Source organism: Alligator sinensis, unplaced genomic scaffold (genome assembly GCF_000455745.1).
Source record: "Alligator sinensis unplaced genomic scaffold, ASM45574v1 scaffold388_1, whole genome shotgun sequence".
In the NCBI taxonomy this organism is placed as follows: Eukaryota; Metazoa; Chordata; order Crocodylia; family Alligatoridae; genus Alligator; species Alligator sinensis.
This window is the reverse complement of record NW_005842394.1, coordinates 1,235,852-1,241,993: the sequence shown is the minus strand read 5'-3', so window position 1 is coordinate 1,241,993 and position 6,142 is coordinate 1,235,852. Positions and strand designations below refer to the sequence as shown.

Genomic DNA, 6,142 nt, shown 5'->3' with positions numbered 1-6,142 from the left:
GCTCCCCCGGCCAGTCCTGCCGCCGCCACCGCCTCCCGCTCCTCCTCCCTGCGCCAGCGGTCCTAGCGCCTCCGCGCCGCGAGCCTCCCCGCCCCGGGGAAACTGAGGCACCGGCCCTGCCCGCCAGGACCTCGCGCCGGCCCCCGTTTGCCCCTAGGGACCTGCCCGGGCCGGGGCTCCCTCCGCAGGGGGGTCTTGGAGCTTTGCCTTGGGGGCCCAAGGCTGGGTCGCACCCTGGCAGAGAGGGAGCAGGGTTTTTACCCCACCTGGGGCAGCCTCCGGACAGCGGCCGATGCCCCTTTGCTCCAGGACCGTGCCCGATCCCCTGGCGAGTCTGGCTGAACGCCCCGCGTCCGCCGGGCGAGGGCCACCCTTAGCGACCCGCTGTCCGAGCGACCCCCTCCTTCTTGCACCGCCTGGGAGGCGATACTAAAGCCCTATTGACTTTCTCTTCCCCCCCCCTCAGTATTTTGTAAACCCTGATTACGCATCTCTCATCTCAACAGAATAGGCCGAGCCTCTTTAATGGCTCCTTGCAAAGTCCCCAGCGGCTAGGGGAAGGTCCTGTCGCTCCCCCCAGTGCTGTCACATCTCAGTCCCACAGCCCTGTTGAGCCGGCCCGGGCCCCGGCCCCTTGCGCTGGGACGCCATCTCCTCCCTGAGCAGACGGTGTTATACAGCCGGGAGGTGAGGGCAAGCCCTTGCTGGACCACACGGAGCTGAATCCTGATCAGCCACCCCTGATCTGGGGAGATTATAAATAGCAGAGACTGTGGGAGCTGCCTCGCTCCAGGGTCTCGCTGGCTGAGTGCCCACTGCAGGTTCAGGATGCACAGCACCGGCCCGACTTGCTCTTGGCCTACCCAGCCCCGCAGGCCCAAGGCCGGCCTGGCTGGGGTGAGACAGCTGCGTGCAGGACGGGCCCTTGCTGTTGCTGCCATGTCACGCGTTCCTGTGATGATCCCCTTGGCTACCTGCTCTGCGAGTGTGGTTGCCATGGCAGCACTGCGAGCTCCCCCACAGATCTCATTCTCCTGTGGGTGATGCATTGGCAAAGCTGAAGATGGCAAATGGCAACCATCTCACCAGGAAAGCCCTTCTTCCCTCCCCTCCCTGTGCACACAGCTGCACCCCCCTGCAATGGGGCAAAGGGGCTGGGGAGGAGAGCTGCCAGTATCTGCAGAGCTGCAGGCACACCAAGCACCCTGCTCCTCGGATGACAACTCATGCCAAGGCAGGGGGGTCTGGAGCCTGGAACTCGAGAGGATCACGAGGACAGCTTTCCAGGAACCGCAGAGCGCATTCATTGACTTAACAAGTTGGGGGAGGAGGGGGAAGGGAAGCAAGCAAAAAGCAGCAAGCCAACTCCCTGCAGCAACCACCCATTTATCCATCAGTCCCATAATGATCTATGTGGGGAGTCTGTATCTGCACCTGTGGGGACCCGGAGGCCCAAGAGTTCAGACCAGTTTGTAGTCACCCTGCAAGCAGACCTAGGGTTTGACCTTGAACTGAGGTCACCAAAGGGCCAGATGTGGGCACTGGCCACTTAAGAAACACCACCTCTCAGGAGTGCCTGCCCTGGTGTTCAGAAGAGGGACTGAAGATCAGGACTCCTGGGATCTATTCCTAGCTTGGTGTGGTGGGTAAAGAAAGGGATTGCAACTCAGGCCTCCTGTTTTCCTTTGTCAATGATTGAAAGAGCAATACTAACCCCCATGGGATGGCATTTCCTCATCTGTGAAATGACAGGGATGGTCATAAACTTGAGGGGAAAGAGGAGACTTAGCTTCATAATGCCTGTAAGGAGCCCAGCACCCCTTCGAAGCCACCAAGGGATACAGATCTGAGGCAGGGTCCCAGCCTTCCTGAAACTCACTCACCTGGCACTGAGTGCGCTGCTAGCACCTCGGCAGTAGATATGGGCAAGTGCAACCCTGTGTGTTCCAGGAGTTTGGTAGCGTTATTGTTGAACAGGCTTTAGCTGTGCTTCATTTGGGGCTACCTTAGTATGATACATTCATAAATGCACCTAAGATCCATACAGACTCATTAGCCCTGGGCGGAGGGGATGCCATAGAAGAAAACGGTAGCTGCCTGCAGTATCTTGTTTACGTGTATCATTCACCGATTTCACAATCCACCCCGTGCACTGCGCTCACTTCCAGGTCATTAAGAAGAACAGGACACACACAGGCAGGTGCTCAACTCATCTATCTACTGTCAGCTCACAGGACCATGTACTGAACTCACCTGCCGCTAGGCAGTTCTGATGTCTCAAGTAAAGCAACAGCATGTGCACCTTGGCTGACATCAGACACGTTCAGCCAAGGCCAGCCCCTTCTTAATGAGCAATATTGCCTGGTGGTGGCTCTGAAAGGAAAGGCAGCAGGAAACCCATTGTAGTAAGAGCAGCAGAGGAGGACTGTATTTAAATGGTTAGTGTTCCCAGAGAAAGGGGCCAGCAGCTCGGTCAGGGATCCTCTTTCCTGTATCTTCATCCTCAGTGACTGCACAGAATATCCACTGTCTAACTGCCCGGGGTGTCTCACAGCTGTGATTAGAGCCTCTCAGCCCTACTTTCATACAAATACAGTTCCTCCAAGGCCAGGCGGCAGGGTAGGGGCAGAGAGAACAGAGGCCAGGGCTCCTGTCTATTTGACTCCCAGTCCAGTGCCTTTTCTGGGTTGGATTTCACCCCCCTCTCTGCTGGAGTGATGTCTCCACTCCCAGTCCGTAGTCTCCTGCCCAAGCTCAAGGTCACCATGCAAGATCTCTGCTTCCCAAATAAGCCTTACTCAAAAGTGTAATGCCCTGGAGGCAGGGCCTGTGTGCTCAGTACAAGGGGGCCTTGGACTGAGCTGGTACAGGAATGCAAAGGACAGCAGGAGGTGCAAACCAGTTTCCTTCCACTTCATTCCTGGGAAGCTGCCCTCCCACCCCAGGGCTTGACAGCAAGCTTTGAGAACAGCCTCCTTGATTCACAGGCTGAAACCAGCTGCTGGGTCATACTGATGGCAGAATCAGGCTGTCTCCGAGAAAGCTAAAAGTCAAGTGATGATTGACTCCAGCAGGAAGGGGATCCAGGCCTAAGTGCTGAAGACACTTGGGCCATTCATTGTTTCCACAGACAGATGTGACATTCTCCCCTGCCATGTGGGCGAATCTGTACCCAGGGAGCTGAACACGGACCACAGCCAGTACTCTCCGTCTCTGAATTCCTTTCCCTCAGACAACAGGCTGCTGTGCAACTCCTCTTTCTCCAGGGGAACCACATGCCTTAACTTCCAGTCTGGGCTCAACAGGCCCTGCCAACGCAGCAGAGGGGAGAAGGGCATGGTGGAAGTGAGGGGCTCTGCCCCAAACAGCCAGCCTGTAGCAGAGCCACTCCCCAGGGAGGCAGGAGTGGGGGAGCTGACTGCACTTGCCAGCTGACACCTGCTTAAATTTAACTGAAGATCCCAGGGCATCATCCAGGAGCTGTGAAGTGCTCCCCTTACAGGACATCAGATCAGGTTGCACTTTAGGACAAGGCTGGCATTTCCAGACAGACTGAGAGCTAGGAACAGCCCCTGGTGTCAAGGTGACCTGGTGCTGTTGAATGAGTGGTACCTTGGGGCTCCCCCTTGTGGCCTGGGAAATGCCTGTAAGAATCCTGCCTCAGTTTCCCTCTCAATTGAATAATCCCTCACACGCAACGGATTCTCCCCCTGGGGTGGTCTCCAGTCCTACCCTCCCCAGTCTCTCCACTTCTACCCCAAATCAGGATCTCCACAGCCTCCCTCACAGGATCATGGTCTAGCCCTGGCCTCCCAGGAACTCATCTCGTCCTCACAGCAGAGCCCAGGACACCAGTGCTCCCTGGGAGGGCAAGGCAGCCCCATTGTAAGGGATACAGGAGGAGAATATATCCATCCTGTACCCATAACTCAACTAGGGCTGGCTAGGAGGGGAGCTTTGCCCCACTCAACAAAGCTCATCAGTCCAGGCCCTTAACGAGGTAGTAGCCTGGATATCTTTCCCTCTTACTGCCCCTCCAGCACTACTGGGGGACGTGGAACCATATCCTCTCTGAGTAGTGCCTCTATTCTTCCCTCAGCTGTCACCTGCTCCCAAACACCTGGAGCTTAAAGGGCTGCATCATGGAGCAGGTTTTGTCTACATCCTGCTCCCTGCTAGAGACAAACCAGGGCTGGATGGCAGGAGAATCCAACTTGATGGGCAAGTTAAACCAAAGGCTCCCTTAACCAGCCTGCTCCATCTCCTCCTGTCGCACAGCCATGAGGGAGCAGGCAGAGACCCAAGCTGCATGTAGGCAGGGCACATGGGCTGCCCGAGCATGGATTATTACAGGAAATGGCTGAAGGAATGCTAGTCATGTGTCGCGAAGGAACGCTGAGAGCAGGAGTTTCTGCAGGAGCAAGCATCTCGCCCCCCTCCCCACACACACGCACACAGGCCTGGAGTCTCAGCAGCAGAATCTGTGATGATGAAGACTGCTGAAGGACAGCAGCAGGACCCTGTGGGACATTTCTGACTGAGCCCAGACAAATAAACTCCTCCAGTTTGCACAAATGCTGCGAGATCAGAAAATTTAAAAGGACTTTATTAGGTCCAGGTGCTTTGGTATTAATCCAAGGGCACTTGGTAACAAAGGCAACACAAGGGCCTGAAGGGGACCCACCCAGGAAAAAGGGACAGAATCAGGCCCCAGGGCCTTCCCCTGCTGGATGCCAGGGTGGCTGTGCTCAGCTCCAGTTAAATAAATACCTGCAGGATTAAAGTGCTATCGATTCAGGGTACTATTGGGGCTGGCGCCTCTTCTGCAGCAAAAAGCTGCCAATGCCACTGAAGTCCACAGCAAGCCACTGCCTCTCTGAGAATTCAGGCTGTGGAGGTCTCAGGTCATGGGGCAGGCTAGGACACTGCAAAGTGCTTGGAGATGCATGTTTCTCAAACTCTTAGAAAGGTAAGAATGCAAGGACAGCAGGAGGTGCAGACCAGTCCTCACCCCTAAGTGCCCAGATCAGAGCATGAGGTCAAAACTCCCCGCGTTTGGAAACAGAGAATTGAGATAAGAAATGTAAACTTCAGCTTTTCAGCCCACAATGCAGAGTCTGAATAAAAGCGCACTTTCTAATGTGGCTGGCACCAGGACAGTTGCTGCCCTGACTGGGAGATGAGGGAGTAACGTGGCCTCTTGTCTCAGGTGAATAGCAGAGCAGGCACCACCCTGCACCTGATAACAAGCTGTTTCCTTCTGCTTGGCTGAGTCCAAACAAGAGGAAGCTTTAGAAGGAAACTGAAGGAAGCATCAGAGCATTGAAAAGTCATCACCCCCCGTTTTGTTTCCGGTAGAGGAAAATCACCCACACAAGTCTTGTGTACTGCTTCATGCAAGACCATAGGAACCAGTGTGGCTCAGAAACCCCAACGGAGATCAGGACCCCCGTGCGCTAGGTGCTGCACATACATATGGTAAGAGGCTTGCGGTCTAAAGAGACAAGACCTAGGGTGGAAGGGAGAGATACTACATGCAAGTAGAAGAGTTGAAATGGGAAGAGAGACTAAGGCCCCAAGCCCAATGCCCACTGAAATAAATGGGAGTCTTTCCACTGACCTGGATCAGGTCCTAGATAACTTGTCCATGGTCACACAGGGAAACTGAGGCAAAGCTAGGATTTGACCCCCACCCCCTCTTGAGTCTCAGGCCAGTGCTCAAATAGCAAGACCATTCTTCCTTCCAGGCTCGAGGGCACAAGTGAACTTTGAGTGGGCCATGGCCTTTGCACAGCACAGTGATGAATTCCAGCCCAGAACAGGTCTTGACTTAACCCCAGAACAGATCCAGTCCCAGGCCTGCCACCTGTTGCTGCATGGAGACCTAAATGTTTAATACAGCACTGAATATTCATCCTGGTATCAAAGATTAAAACGTTTCCGAGGCAGCTCCGAGGGCCAGGGCTCAGCACACCGAGGGCCTGTGAGATGCAGGCTCTCTCCAGCTGAGACCTCGAGTGCCCTGAACTGCACCCTGGGGTTTCTCTGCCTTCCTCCAGCTCAGCACCTGGCCTGAGCAGAGACCAAAGATCAAACCTGCAGAGAGGCCAGGCCCTGTGGTGCTAGGCTCCAACACAGACAG

The 6,142-nt window shown here is 55.3% G+C and overlaps 1 protein-coding gene across 4 annotated transcripts in view; it reads right to left on the bottom strand.

Moving 5' to 3' along the window:
- The window catches only part of ST6GALNAC4 (ST6 N-acetylgalactosaminide alpha-2,6-sialyltransferase 4), a 21,998-nt gene that overhangs the window by 5,428 nt on the left and 10,428 nt on the right, over window positions 1-6,142 (bottom strand). The window lies entirely within an intron of this gene.